Source organism: Cibotium barometz, chromosome 4, assembly GCF_041138505.1.
Source record: "Cibotium barometz isolate CiBa-2024 chromosome 4, ASM4113850v1, whole genome shotgun sequence".
NCBI classification, from domain to species: Eukaryota; Viridiplantae; Streptophyta; class Polypodiopsida; order Cyatheales; family Cibotiaceae; genus Cibotium; species Cibotium barometz.
The window spans coordinates 44,823,902-44,839,699 of NC_141049.1; positions in this window are offsets into that span (position 1 = coordinate 44,823,902).

Consider the following 15,798-nt stretch of genomic DNA (forward strand, 5'->3'; position numbering starts at 1 on the left):
GAATGGGATGAGTCCCTATGATGATGTTCATAACTGGAATGATGTTAATGACTTCAGCAAATCACTATGATATTAGTGGATTGTGCTGGTAGATTACTACTATTAACTTTTGATCAGTGGATCAAGTTAAGGGATGATAAATTAAAAATTTGAAAATTTAAAATCCCCATGGAGGACTGTTCAGATGAAAAAATTCAGTCTGATGGATCATTATTTTATTAAAGATATGAATGAGATATTCTGAATGAATTGTTATCTAATAATGTGTTCTATATGAGTATCTTTACCCCATGATTATGTGGAGAGCCGACCTATTTAAAGAACCCCGGAATCAGTTGAATAAAAAATCGGATTGAATCATAAATAAAGAAACTTAACAAGAATTTTTATAATGATAGGAACATGGATCGAGGTCGTCGTGGTGGTAAAAATGTTAACCCCCAACTCGACGAAGAAGAGCTCGACCTGGATGTTCGTAAAACTCTTCATAGTTCACAGCCTGGTCCCTTCAATCTCACGTTTTTTAAGTGGGATACAATGTAAGATTCCTCCCCAGCCTCTCAGGATGTCCAGTATCTTCCCCTGTAGTCAAATCCCTCTTCAGAAATATAAAAGATCTTGTTTCTACCTGTTTTGGTCTAGAGAGAGAAAATATTCTAGAGAGAGGTTATTCAGATTTTGGATATTTTTGGATGGAAAAATATCTCTTCATATTCAAATAAGTTCTCCCGAAACAGAAGTTCAAAAAGATTTTCAGAAGGTGCATTCGAAATAAATTATAATCTGTTCGAAAGGCCTTATCTTGGGAGTCTAGATTTTCTGAAAATTTTAAATTAAGGTTTTGAGGGGGCAATCAGATTCATCCAAATGTGTGGAGGAGATAAATGGAAGAAATAAAGAAAATCCCCCCAAAAATGAGTAAATACTCACATAAGATGAGGACAAGGATATTAGTTAAAAAAAGAAGAGATATTTAGTGAAATGATGAATTTTTGATACCTCAAGATGGGGATTCCCCCTCATGAAGGAGGCACCTACTTCACATGTGTGGTGGAGATTAAAATTATTGAAAATTGAGATTTTTCATCTCTCCTCTCTCCAAATTCAAGTCTAGTTCCAAAAAGTAAGCTAAACTGACCTAAAAATGGTCGAAAATTGACCAAACTGATCTGGAAAATTCTAGAATCAGTTTGCTTGGTTAGAGGCTCACTTTTCCTATAAATACTTTTAGAGAAATTATAATTGGGAATTATATTGCTTATTTTATATCAAAATCGCCTATCTGTGCCATGCTAGTAAGGTACATGTGATTTGATATTATGGTTTCCTATTTCTCATTACAGCATTATGATTGATTGATGTGTTCAATTGATTGTTTCATTAATATGGAATATGTTTATGAGTATAGGTAGTGAGATGTATGAAGGTACCCACCATTAAGGTGTCGCATTGTATGAGAGTGTATTGATTGAGGTGTATGGATGGTGGATTGAGCGGTGGTGTTTTTTTTCTCGAGAAAAATATCCTTATATTAGTTATTAAAAAATGGCCATGAAGGAGAAAATAAAACCACAAAGGGCTAGATACAAACTCACCTCCAATGTGCGGGGTGAGGATCAAGAAAATAAGGGGTGGAGAAAGATGCTCTTATCCTCTAGCTCGAGGAGAAGGCTATCTTATAGAGGGGGAGGGGGAGGGAATAACCACACAAGTGGTCTGTAGTTCCAAGTGTGTAAGATTCCTCCCCAGCCTCTTAGGATGTCCAGTATATCTTTCCCTCTGTAGTCAAATCCCTCTTCAGAAATATAAAAGATCTTGTTTCTACCTATTTTGGCCTAGAGAGAGAAAATATTCTAGAGAGAGATTATTCAGATTTTGGATATTTTTTGATGGAAAAATATCTCTTCATATTCAAATAAGTTCCCCCGAAATAAAAGTTCAAAAATATTTTCAGAAGGTCCATTCGAAATAAATTATAATCTGTTCAAAAGGCCTTATCCTGGGGCTCCAGATTTTCTCAATTGCACTGTTACCCTACTTCTCCCAAGAGCCAAAAACTGTGAATTTTCTCATAATTCATTAGTTTTTGACCTTCCCTCTTCTAAAGATTGGTGGCCACTCTTGTTTCAAACAAGAGTAGATCCCTCAAACCATCAAGCCAAAGGAGAGCTCTCAAATTCCTTCGTAAGTTGGAAATTCTCTCTTTTTTCTGTTCATTTTATGGTTTTTATGATTTTTGTCTTCTCTAAAATGAATATGATGTTATGCCTCATTGAAAAAAGGCATTCCCCTGTCTTCTTTAGTAAATCCAACCATTCTTTATCCTAGATGAATGATTAATGGATAAAATCACGTTTTTCATAATGTTTCTCTTAAATGAGTAGAAAATGTTTACATAAGAATGATTTAAAATTTTCTAAAATTTTGTAAAATAAGTTTTACTTTTTTTTAATTTAAAAAGAGTAATTCCCATCGTATATGTATTCTTAAGGTGTTATTTTTCATCCTAGGTATAGAAAAATGCATACTAAAAATATTTTATTAAAAAAGTGTTACTTTCTTTAGAATTAAATTCTATGCATAGAAGGAAGCATATTGAAATTGTTATTTTGATTATAAAAAAGTGATTTTCATCATAAATGATTTTTATGCATAAATGGATGCATAAAAGAAATTCTTTTATATTAAAAGAGTGATTTTCAACATAAATGATTTGTATGCATAAACATATGCATAAAAGAATTTTTATATATTAAAAGTATGATTTTCATCATAAATGATTTTTATGCATAAATGGATGCATAAAAGAAATTCTTTTATGTTAAAAGAGTGATTTTCATCATAAATGATTTGTATGCATAAACATATGCATAAAAGATTTTTTTAATATGAAAAGTGTGATTTTCATCATAAATGATTTTTATGCATAAATGGATGCATAAAAGAAATTCTTTTATATTAAAAGAGTGATTTTCATCATAAATGATTTGTATGCATAAAAGATTTTTTATATATTAAAAGTGTGATTTTCATCATAAATGGATTTTATGCATAAATTAGATGCATAAAAGCAATTGTTTTATTATAAAAGTGTGACTTTCATCAGAATTGAATTTATGCATAAATAGATGCATAAAAGAAAGTTTTTATTTTAAAAGAGTTATTTTTCATTAGATTTAGTTTTTATGCATGGGAAGATGCATAAGAGAAATTCTTTTATTCTAAAACTGTAATTCCTACTAAATTGGATTTATGCATGGAAAGATGCATAAAGAATTTATTTTAATCCAAAAGTGTTATTCTCATCAATTTTGATTTTATGCATAGAAAGATGCATAAAGAAATCTATTTTTATTTCAAAAGAATTATTTTCATCAATTTTGATTTTATGCATAGAATGATGCATAAAGAAATCTATTTTTAGTTTAAAAGAGTTTTTTTTTCCTGAGAAAAGATCCTTTCATTAGTTATATAAAAACGCCCGTAGGGCTACAAAAGATCCTCTCCTGCTCATAAGAAAACAGAGCAGAGAACAAAACAAGGTAGCCAGGGAGACTCTTCCTAGGTGCTGAAAAGTACAAGTATCAGTACAAAGAACTGAGGGGCTATATCATACAATAGGAGGGGGGAAAAGCCAAACAGGTGGCATGTAGTGCCAACGGGGGGACCCCGCATGTTGGGTATAGAAGGGGCCGCTGCGCCAAGTGGTGTGAAAAGCCTGTCGCCGCAAGATCGCCTCATCTGAGTCGCCGGATGCAGTCATACTGTCCTCGCTCGCAGGGTGTGGATCAACTCCTGCAAAATCCCCCGAACAGTCTTTGCTGGTGGCTCCAGTCTCCCCTCAAAGGCCCTGAAACACCGGGCCCTCCAGGTGAACCAGATGGTGAGGCTGCTAAGGAGCTCCCATCGTAGATCCCTCTCCTGTGTCCAGCTGGCGGACGAGAAATTTGGTGAAGGAACAAGGCGAGGCTGGCCCCTAATGAATCTGATGGCCTGGCTGTCCTGCTCCATCTCATAGCCCATAGCAGGCCCTGACGAAGTCGACCAAGCAGCGGCTCCCCACGTATACATACCCTCTGGAGAGAGGGGGGCCAGAATGTGCAGCATCCGTAGCCAAATCTGCTGCGCCTGAGGGCAGTCCCATAGGCAATGTCTCTGTGTCTCTAGAGGGTGGCCGCATCGGACGCAGGCCGCCGGAAGACCGTTGTAGACAAGCCAGGTGCTGAGCCCCTGTGGGGCGACTAGCCACTGGAAAGTCGAGATCCTACGTGCCTGTCGACTAGCCCAGAGCCAGGTCCAAAAATCCTCTAGGAACTCCTGTGAGAGTCCCTGTAGGCGCCAGTGCCCCGATGCAGCTGGAGAGACCATCCTCCTTGCCGTCAAAATATGTCGCCCCAACCGAACAGTATACTGGAAAAAGGTTATCTCTGTGGCCTCAAGGGATGCATAAGGATCATGCCACTCGTACTCACTAGTGGATCCGGGCCAAGGGGCGCGCTGCATATGCCCATATGCGCTAATCTCGGAGCACATCTGCACGGTCTGGGTCAATATGCCACTTCGGAGAAGCGGCGGCCACTACCCGTATCCTCTGAAAGATGCACTCTGCAACCAAAGGCGACTCCACCTCCACTCTCTGAAGTCTGCCCTCATCCTGGATCTCATAGTAGAGGCATCTGCCATCCTCAGTGCAAGCTCGGACAGCAATCAGGATCTCCAACTGTGTAAAGGCTCCCATCCACCGTGGGGCCAATAGCTCGAGAGGCATGAACCACTCCTTTGTGAGTGCCTCCTGAATGTCATCCCTCATAATCAACCCCCCTCTGAAGTGACTCAGCCTCTCCACCTGGATCTCCTCTAGGAGGCTATAGAAGGCCTGCCAATCTCCAAAACTACGTGCTGGGCCTGCCGCCAATGGTCCCTAGGCTAGACGAGGCCGAGAACCTAGCATATGACCCTTGTAAGATTCCTGCCCAGCCTTCGAGGTATACAGGAGTAAGAATCTCCCTTTTGATCTTATAATTATTCCCTCTCTAAAATAAAAGAAAGATTTCGTTTAAAAAAAAAAGAAAAAAAAGAAAAAAAGAGGAAGATCCTTTCCCTAGAATACTTCTCAGGAGTCCCACCTGTTTTAAGGATTCAAAACAATGAGTTCAGAAGTGAAAATCGGTGTTTTGGATACCACGGTTTTGGTTTTCATTCGAGTACGGCCCAAAAAGAAGTTCTTTATCTCTTGGGGAGTATAAGAAGTTATCTCCCAGATATTGTGAACCTTATCTGAATTCAATGAAAGTAGGTGACTTAGCCTACAAGCTTCTTTTATCTCCTCATCTCAAAGTTCTTAATGCCTTCTATAGAAAAATGTGCCAAACCCAAATCATGGAAAGACGGTAAAACTTCAGTGGCAAGTTACCGTTGGCTTCTAGGTTACGCTAGCTCCTTTATATAAGTCGTAACTTTTACCTATCGCTCACAGTAATCTTACTTCCATCGATCTCCCTTCTTCTTAATCTCCTTTATGGCTTGGCAACAGGAATTAGTTTTATCCATAATGATTCCTCACCTTCAAGACGCAAGTGAGTCTGTGAAGAAGGATTTTATAGAACAGTATGAGCGCTCACTTTTCCCTCACTTGGGAACTTCTGTAGCGCAGACAAAATGGCGGACCTATCAAGACATAACTAGGGTAACACCCTGGGGTCAGCAGCACTTTCGCAACAATGTCCGCTTGGCCATGGTTATTGAAGCTTTGGGTTTGGGTCCCCGATACTACTGCGTCATGAGATCAAGACATCTTGGGTTTTCTGAGCGGGTCTTCTTACTGGCGTGTTTTCTTCCTCATGAGAAGATATGCCTTTACCCCGTTTTTGGCTTACCTCTCAGAGGTCCTTTTGTTAGATCAGCTCATACCACTGAGGAAGGTGCAGTAATAACCAACAGAATGATTCTCATAGATGAGTTACCTTATACATGCGCAGCTTGTGAGTGCTGCTTTTGTGATCATATGATGGACGGGCTTATGGAAGTGTAAAGAGTTCTTCTATCTTTACTGTATAAGTTCCGAGAATGAATAAAGTTTAAATCTTGTTCTTATCTTGAATCTTGCTCTCTTGAGACTTTTTTTTAATTGGTGGTTAATCTTAATTAAAAAAAAATTTCTCTCAGTCTCATACTTGTGCATCTTGCGAAATTACCCCCAGTTTGCGAGATGAGGGCATCTCGCGTTTTTTAAGTGGGGTAGAATGTAAGATTCCTCTCCCAACCCCTTTTTGATGTCTAGTATCTTCCCCTGTAATCAACCCCTCTTCAGAAATATAAAGACCTTGTTTCTAACTATTTTAGTCTAGAGAGAGAAAATATTCTAGAGAGAGAATATTCATATTTTGAATATTTTTGGATAGAAAAATATCTCTTATAATTCAGATGAGTTCCCCTGAAACAGAAATTCAAAAAGAATTTTCCAATGTGCAATTGGAATTAATTGGAAATAGGGTTAAAGAACCTTAGTCTAAGGGTCTAGATTTTCAGAAATCTTTAGACTATGGTCCAATTAAGGTTCCTATGGGCCAATAGCATCAATCCATGTGTAGTGAGTAGATAAATCCAATTTGTAAAAAAGAAGATACCCAAAAATGAGTAAATGCTCACATAAGGTGAAGAGTTGAAAATGTACAAGGTTTATTAGTAAAAAACTATGAGCAATATTAAAAATATGAGATATTTTGGGAATAATGATTTTATTATGACACATATGTAAGGAAGGGGAGTCCCTTAAATGCTCACATAAGATGAAGAGTTGAAAATGTACAAGGTTTATTAGTAAAAAACTATGAGCAATATTAAAATGATTCCATTATGACACATATGTAAGGAAGGGGAGTTCTTTAAAGGATGTGCATATTTCACATAAGATGAAGAGTTGAAAATGTACAACGTTTATTAGTAAAAAACTATGAGCAATATTAAAATGATTCCATTATGACACATATGTAAGGAAAGAGAGTTCTTTAAAGGAGGTGCATATTTCACATGCTTGAATGAGTTTTAAACTCATAAAAATTGAGATATTTCATCTCTCCTCTCTCCTCATTTAAGTCTAGTTCCAAAAAGTTAGCTTAACTGACCTAAAAATGGTCAAATATTGACCAAACTGATTTAGAAAATTCTAGAATCAGTTTGTTTGGTTAGGAGCTCAATTTTTCCTATAAATAGAAGCCTCCTCCTTGTTGAAAGATATATAATGTTTATGCAACGTTACTCTACTCCACCTAAGCCAAGAACTGTGAATTCATTTAATAATTCACTAGTTTTTGGAGCTTCCCTCTTTCTTCAATCCCCATTAGTGGCTCCATCAACATACTTAACCAATTGATTGGTTGGGGGCCTCTACCGTGAACAAAGAATCAAGCAATTTGTAAGGTAATTAGTGAATATTGATCTTTCTATAATTTCTCAATGTTTCTCTCTTCTCAACCCCTCTCAAGCTTGAGAAGTTTAATTGGTATGGTTTTTTTTTAAATGCTATTGAAGTTTGAATAGTAGTGAAGAGTTACATAATGCTATTGAAGTTAATTTTCATTTATGTTTAAATTCTAATGATTTTTATGTAAATTCTCTCTCTCACTCAAGAAATGGTCATACTCATGACCCATTCTCAATCCAAATCAAGCTTTTCATAAAGCTTTTCCTTAACCCAAGATTAAGCTATGCTTGAGGCCAAATTAATGGCTTTTTTCTATGCTTTTAGTTTATGTATATTAATGATTCAATCCATTATGGATTCATAATCCAATTAGAGATTATTTTAATTATTTCCTTAATGATAAGCATTATCCCTTAGAAAAATTGAGATTTATCAGTCATAGCAGCGGAGCTATGGCAAAATTTTTATAAAAATTATGCATTAAATAATCTCATTCAAAGCATAAAAAGAGGACTTCCTACCATATTCTAGGAATTATCATCCTAGATTAATTGAAAGAATTTCATTACAATCATGGAGAAATTGAATTTTAATATCATGCATAAAGGATAAGTTTTTATATCAAAAGTGTTATTTTTACCATTTTTATTTCATGCATAGAAGTATGCATAATGGATAAATTTTTATATCAAAAGTGTTATTTTTACCATTTTTATTTCATGCATAGAAGTATGCATAATGGATAAATTTTTATATCAAAAGTGTTATTTTTATCATTTTTAATTTTCATGCATAGAAGTATGCATAAGAGTTGATTATTTTATTATAAAAGTGTGACTTTTATCATAATTGAATCTCATGCATAGAGGTATGCATAAAAGTTGATTATTTTATTGTAAGAGTGTTACTTTTATCATATTGGATTTCATGCATATAGGTATGCATAAAAGATATTCTTTTTATACTAAAAGTGTGATTTTCCTCATAAATGGATTTTATGCTTAACTTAGATGCATAAGAGAAATTCTTTATTCTAAAAGTGTAATTTTCTACCAAACTGAATTTATGCATAAGAAGATGCATAAAAGATTGATTTTAATTTCGAAAGTGTTAGTCTCCTTAAATGGAATTTATGTATAAATAAATGTGTAGAGAAATCTTATATCAAATATAAGAATTCTCTTTAAAAAAAAAGATATGAAATGTGATAAGATGTGATAAGAGGTGTATGAGATGTGATAAGAATTGATAAGATGCGTATGGAAAGTGATAGGATGTGATAAGATGTGTATGGGATGAGGTAAGAAGTGTATGTGATAGAATAGGATGTATATGGGTTGTGATAGGGCGAGAATGGATGTGATGTAAAAGATTAGATGTGAAGACATATGGGGTTACATGAATGGGAATGTGGAAATGGATGTATGTATGTGGATGTGTGGATGTGGAGATGGGAGTATGGATGTATGAATGTGAAAGTGGATGTATGAATGTGAAAATGGATGTATGCATGAAGATGTATATGCATAGATGTATGTGGATGTAGATGTGGATGTATAGATGTGAATGGGAATGTGGATGTGGATGTATGTATGTATGTGGTTGTAGATGTGAATGTATAGATGTGAATGGGAATGTGGATGTGGATGTATATGAATATGGATGTAGATGTGGATGTATAGATGTGAATGGGAATGTGGATGTGGATGTAGATGTGGATGTATAGATGTGAATGGGAATGTGGATGTGGATGTGGATGTATGTATGTATGTGGATGTGATGTATGTATGTGGATGTGGATGTATGAATGAGGACGTGATAATGGATGTATGCATGTAGATGTGGATATATGGATGTGAATATGAATGTGGATGTGGATGTGGATGTATGGATGTGGATATGGATGTGTATGTATGAATGTAGATAAGAGATGTGGATGTATAAATGAGGATGTGAAAATGGAAGTATGCATGTAGATGTGGATGTATGGATGTGAACATGGATGTGGATGTGGATGTATAAATGAGGATGTGAATGTGAATGTGGATGTATAAATGAGGATGTGAAAATGGATGTATCCATGTAAATGTGGATGTATGAATGTGAATGTGAATTAATGTGTCGTCGATATGAGGAAATGGATGAGAATGAGTACACATTGAATGGAATGTGGAATAAGTAATGTGAACTAAGGAGGGATAATGTGGAAAGACGAGAGTTTGATTTAGAAACTGTATTTTGTGACTGTTTGTAAATGACTGTTTTATGTCAAGAATGCTGGGGAAGCATTTTGACCATCTTGTGGATTAAGGTCATGAAGACCTAACTGTTAAAGTTGCAACTGCTGACGGAGAGTCAATGGAGGACGTCTCGCGTAGCAAGGTCGACCGAGGTCTTGACCAGCCTCGGTTCGATTTAAATGGTGAGCTTCCGGTACGGTGGATGAGGGACCAAGGAAGCGGCCTATGAGTGAAGCGCTAGGTCACCTGCGAAGGATCCTAGAGGGTGCTGACCATACGGTGCTCGGGCTCTGGGTCACCCAGGATACCCACGCGTGCGTCGAGGAAGATATTGGAACAAGGAGTAAGAGTTGTTTTGTGAAACCGGGCATGGATCTAGTTGATTGACCTTGCTGGTCTTCAATGGATGAGTCCATGGCTCTTTATATGGATCTGTTGGTTGATCTTGCTGATCTTCAACGAGAGTCCATCTTGATTTTTATAAGTGATTATATTGCCGAGTATTATGGGCTAGGAACTATTGAAAAGGCCCCTGTGTGGACAGGTGGTGAGCGTTCTAGTTGCCAATGATGCCATAGATACTCTGATGAAGGAATGATGAGAAATTATGAATCAACCGGATAAATTGGAAGATTATGATCAGTGGCACTATGGTTTCATTAAAGAATTGTTTTAAAGTTAGTTGATGCTAAGAAAAAGGCAATTTCATATTGGGTGTGTAAGTGGTGTGGCTAGTTCTATGTTTGCATGAACTTCCGACTAGGGGGCCTTGGAACTCTTTTCCTTGGTACCCGGGACAAAACCTAACCAAATTCCAAAATTGGATCCCATCACTACAGTGGTTGGGCGGTTGGCTAACCCATGGGATCGGATGGGGTTAGGCTGGACTGATGGATCCGTAAATCGAGATTTAATTTCTATTATTACGATAGATGAAGTAAATCCCGGATAGAAATTGTTCTATGGATAGGAATCAACGGCTGTGCCTCTTGATGGGGAAAAAAACCATTGATCCCAATGATCCAAGTGCAAGTTTCTTCCTTGATTTGACCAAGTACCGTTAGAGGTGCAGTCAGATCAGTTGATCCGTAATGATCTTGACTACGTTAGAGTAAAGAGTTATCCTGGTGGAATCGCCCATGCTTTCCGGGTAAAGGAAGTTTTTCCGGTTTCGGTTTTGGACAAACCGACGGATTAGTCTCTTGTCCGGATATTCGTGGGCGAGGCCGCGAGTGTGAGACCCCTACCCGCGCATGATGTGTTACTTCCGCTGCCAGTATCTTGAATCCGTTGCTCAGTGGGAACAGGGATCTCACAGTTGGTATCAGAGCCTTTGGTTAACAAAGATCAACTGAGAAGACAAATATGTTAAAAATTTATCAAGAAACACAAAAAGATTATAATTGTGTGATATAATTCATACAATTTGATATTCAAACTGAAATTCGTAATTTGGTAATTGGGTCTTCAGATGGAAGTACCGTAATTATACAGAATCCCTGACTTGCTTGAGGCCTAGACATGATGGTGTTTACCTTTTAATTCCAAGGGCCGTGACTACCCGTATATACCGAGAGTATACTGCAGCTCTTTACTAACAGTATATGAGTAAATCTAAGACTTGAAATTATAAGTGTTAATGCTATCCAGAGGATGATTTCAAATGTGGTTGATATGATTTTTAATTCTGTTTGAGAATTGATGAATTGATTTGGATTCTGATTGAAAATTGATGATCCCTGAAATTTGGTTGAAATGTAATAAGCTGAGCGAAACATCAATAAGGATGAATGGGATGAGTCCCTGTGATGATATTCATAACTGGAATGATGATAATGATTTCAGCAAATCACTATGAGATTAGTGGATTGTGCTGTCAGATTGCTACTATTAATACTTGACTTGGTGGATCAAGTTAAGGGATGACAAATTGAGAACTTGCTTGACTGAAATTCCCGTGGAGGAATGTTCAAAAGGAAATTTTTCGGTCTAATGGACCATTATCATGTTAAAGATATGAATGATATGATCTGAATGAATTGTTGATGAGTTCTAAGAGATATTTATCCTAGTATTTTGTTGGGTTGACCAGAATATAAGGAACCCCAGAATAAATTTGGATCTTAAGAAAAAGAGTTATCCTCTACCTTGCGAGATGAGGACATCTCGCACTTTTTTAAGTGGGGTAGAATGTAAGATTCCTCCCCAGCCTTCGAGGTATACAGGAGTAAGAATCTCCCTTTTGATCTTATAATTATTCCCTCTCTAAAATAAAAGAAAGATTTCGTTTAAAAAAAAAGAAAAAAAAGAAAAAAAGAGGAAGATCCTTTCCCTAGAATACTTCTTAGGAGTCCCACCTGTTTTAAGGATTCAAAACAACGAGTTCAGAAGTGAAAATCGGTGTTTTGGATACCACGGTTTTGGTTTTCATTCGAGTACGGCCCAAAAAGAAGTTCTTTATCTCTTGGGGAGTATAAGAAGTTATCTCCCAGATATTGTGAACCTTATCTGAATTCAATGAAAGTAGGTGACTTAGCCTACAAGCTTCTTTTATCTCCTCATCTCAAAGTTCTTAATGCCTTCTATAGAAAAATGTGCCAAACCCAAATCATGGAAAGACGGTAAAACTTCAGTGGCAAGTTACCGTTGGCTTCTAGGTTACGCTAGCTCCTTTATATAAGTCGTAACTTTTACCTATCGCTCACAGTAATCTTACTTCCATCGATCTCCCTTCTTCTTAATCTCCTTCATGGCTTGGCAACAGGAATTAGTTTTATCCATAATGATTCCTCACCTTCAAGACGCAAGTGAGTCTGTGAAGAAGGATTTTATAGAACAGTATGAGCGCTCACTTTTCCCTCACTTGGGAACTTCTGTAGCGCAGACAAAATGGCGGACCTATCAAGACATAACTAGGGTAACACCCTGGGGTCAGCAGCACTTTCGTAACAATGTCCGCTTGGCCATGGTTATTGAAGCTTTGGATTTGGGTCCCTGATACTACTGCGTCATGAGATCAAGACATCTTGGGTTTTCTGAGCGGGTCTTCTTACTGGCGTGTTTTCTTCCTCATGAGAAGATATGCCTTTACCCCGTTTTTGGCTTAGCTCTCAGAGGTCCTTTTGTTAGATCAGCTCATACCACTGAGATAGGTGCAGCAATAACCAACAGAATGATTCCCATAGATGAGTTACCTTATACATGCGCAGCTTGTGAGTGCTGCTTTTGTGATCATATGATGGACGGGCTTATGGAAGTGTAAAGAGTTCTTCTATCTTTACTGTATAAGTTCCGAGAATGAATAAAGTTTAAATCTTGTTCTTATCTTGAATCTTGCTCTCTTGAGACTTTTTTTTAATTGGTGGTTAATCTTAATTAAAAAAAAATTTCTCTCAGTCTCATACTTGTGCATCTTGCGAAATTACCCCCAGTTTGCGAGATGAGGGCATCTCGCGTTTTTTAAGTGGGGTAGAATGTAAGATTCCTCTCCCAACCCCTTTTTGATGTCTAGTATCTTCCCCTGTAATCAACCCCTCTTCAGAAATATAAAGACCTTGTTTCTAACTATTTTAGCCTAGAGAGAGAAAATATTCTAGAGAGAGAATATTCAGATTTTGAATATTTTTGGATAGAAAAATATCTCTTATAATTCAAATGAGTTCCCCTGAAACAGAAATTCAAAAAGAATTTTCCAATGTGCAATTGGAATTAATTGGAAATAGGTATAAAGAACCTTAGTCTAAGGGTCTAGATTTTCAGAAATCTTTAGACTATGGTCCAATTAAGGTTCCTATGGGCCAATAGCATCAATCCATGTGTAGTGAGTAGATAAATCCAATTTGTAAAAAAGAAGATACCCAAAAATGAGTAAATGCTCACATAAGGTGAAGAGTTGAAAATGTACAAGGTTTATTAGTAAAAAACTATGAGCAATATTAAAAATATGAGATATTTTGGGAATAATGATTTTATTATGACACATATGTAAGGAAGGGGAGTCCCTTAAATGCTCACATAAGATGAAGAGTTGAAAATGTACAAGGTTTATTAGTAAAAAACTATGAGCAATATTAAAATGATTCCATTATGACACATATGTAAGGAAGGGGAGTTCTTTAAAGGATGTGCATATTTCACATAAGATGAAGAGTTGAAAATGTACAAGGTTTATTAGTAAAAAACTATGAGCAATATTAAAATGATTCCATTATGACACATATGTAAGGAAAGAGAGTTCTTTAAAGGAGGTGCATATTTCACATGCTTGAATGAGTTTTAAACTCATAAAAATTGAGATATTTCATCTCTCCTCTCTCCTCATTTAAGTCTAGTTCCAAAAAGTTAGCTTAACTGACCTAAAAATGGTCAAATATTGACCAAACTGATTTAGAAAATTCTAGAATCAGTTTGTTTGGTTAGGAGCTCAATTTTTCCTATAAATAGAAGCCTCCCCCTTGTTGAAAGATATATAGTGTTTATGCAACGTTACTCTACTCCACCTAAGCCAAGAACTGTGAATTCATTTAATAATTCACTAGTTTTTGGAGCTTCCCTCTTTCTTCAATCCCCATTAGTGGCTCCATCAACATACTTAACCAATTGATTGGTTGGGGGCCTCTACCATGAACAAAGAATCAAGCAATTTGTAAGGTAATTAGTGAATATTGATCTTTCTATAATTTCTCAATGTTTCTCTCTTCTCAACCCCTCTCAAGCTTGAGAAGTTTAATTGGTATGGTTTTTTTCAAAATGCTATTGAAGTTTGAATAGTAGTGAAGAGTTACATAATGCTATTGAAGTTAATTTTCATTAATGTTTAAATTCTAATGATTTTTATGTAAATTCTCTCTCTCACTCAAGAAATGGTCATACTCATGACCCATTCTCAATCCAAATCAAGCTTTTCATAAAGCTTTTCCTTAACCCAAGATTAAGCTATGCTTGAGGCCAAATTAATGGCTTTTTTCTATGCTTTTAGTTTATGTATATTAATGATTCAATCCATTATGGATTCATAATCCAATTAGAGATTATTTTAATTATTTCCTTAATGATAAGCATTATCCCTTAGAAAAATTGAGATTTATCAGTCATAGCAGCGGAGCTATGGCAAAATTTTTATAAAAATTATGTATTAAATAATCTCATTCAAAGCATAAAAAGAGGACTTCCTACCATATTCTAGGAATTATCATCCTAGATTAATTGAAAGAATTTCATTATAATCATGGAGAAATTGAATTTTAATATCATGCATAAAGGATAAGTTTTTATATCAAAAGTGTTATTTTTACCATTTTTATTTCATGCATAGAAGTATGCATAATGGATAAATTTTTATATCAAAAGTGTTATTTTTACCATTTTTTATTTCATGCATAGAAGTATGCATAATGGATAATTTTTTTTTATCAAAAGTGTTATTTTTATCATTTTTAATTTTCATGCATAGAAGTATGCATAAGAGTTGATTATTTTATTATAAAAGTGTGACTTTTATCATAATTGAATCTCATGCATAGAGGTATGCATAAAAGTTGATTATTTTATTGTAAGAGTGTTACTTTTATCATATTGGATTCCATGCATATAGGTATGCATAAAAGATATTCTTTTTATACTAAAAGTGTGATTTTTCTCATAAATGGATTTTATGCTTAACTTAGATGCATAAGAGAAATTCTTTATTCTAAAAGTGTAATTTCCTACCAAACTGAATTTATGCATAAGAAGATGCATAAAAGATTGATTTTAATTTCGAAAGTGTTAGTCTCCTTAAATGGAATTTATGTATAAATAAATGTGTAGAGAAATCTTATATCAAATATAAGAATTCTCTTTTAAAAAAAAAGATATGAAATGTGATAAGATGTGATAAGAGGTGTATGAGATGTGATAAGAATTGATAAGATGCGTATGGAAAGTGATAGGATGTGATAAGATGTGTATGGGATGAGGTAAGAAGCGTATGTGATAGAATAGGATGTATATGGGTTGTGATAGGGCGAGAATGGATGTGATGTAAAAGATTAGATGTTAAGACATATGGGGTTACATGAATGGGAATGTGGAAATGGATGTATGTATGTGGATGTGTGGATGTGGAGATGGGAGTATGGATGTATGAATGTGAAA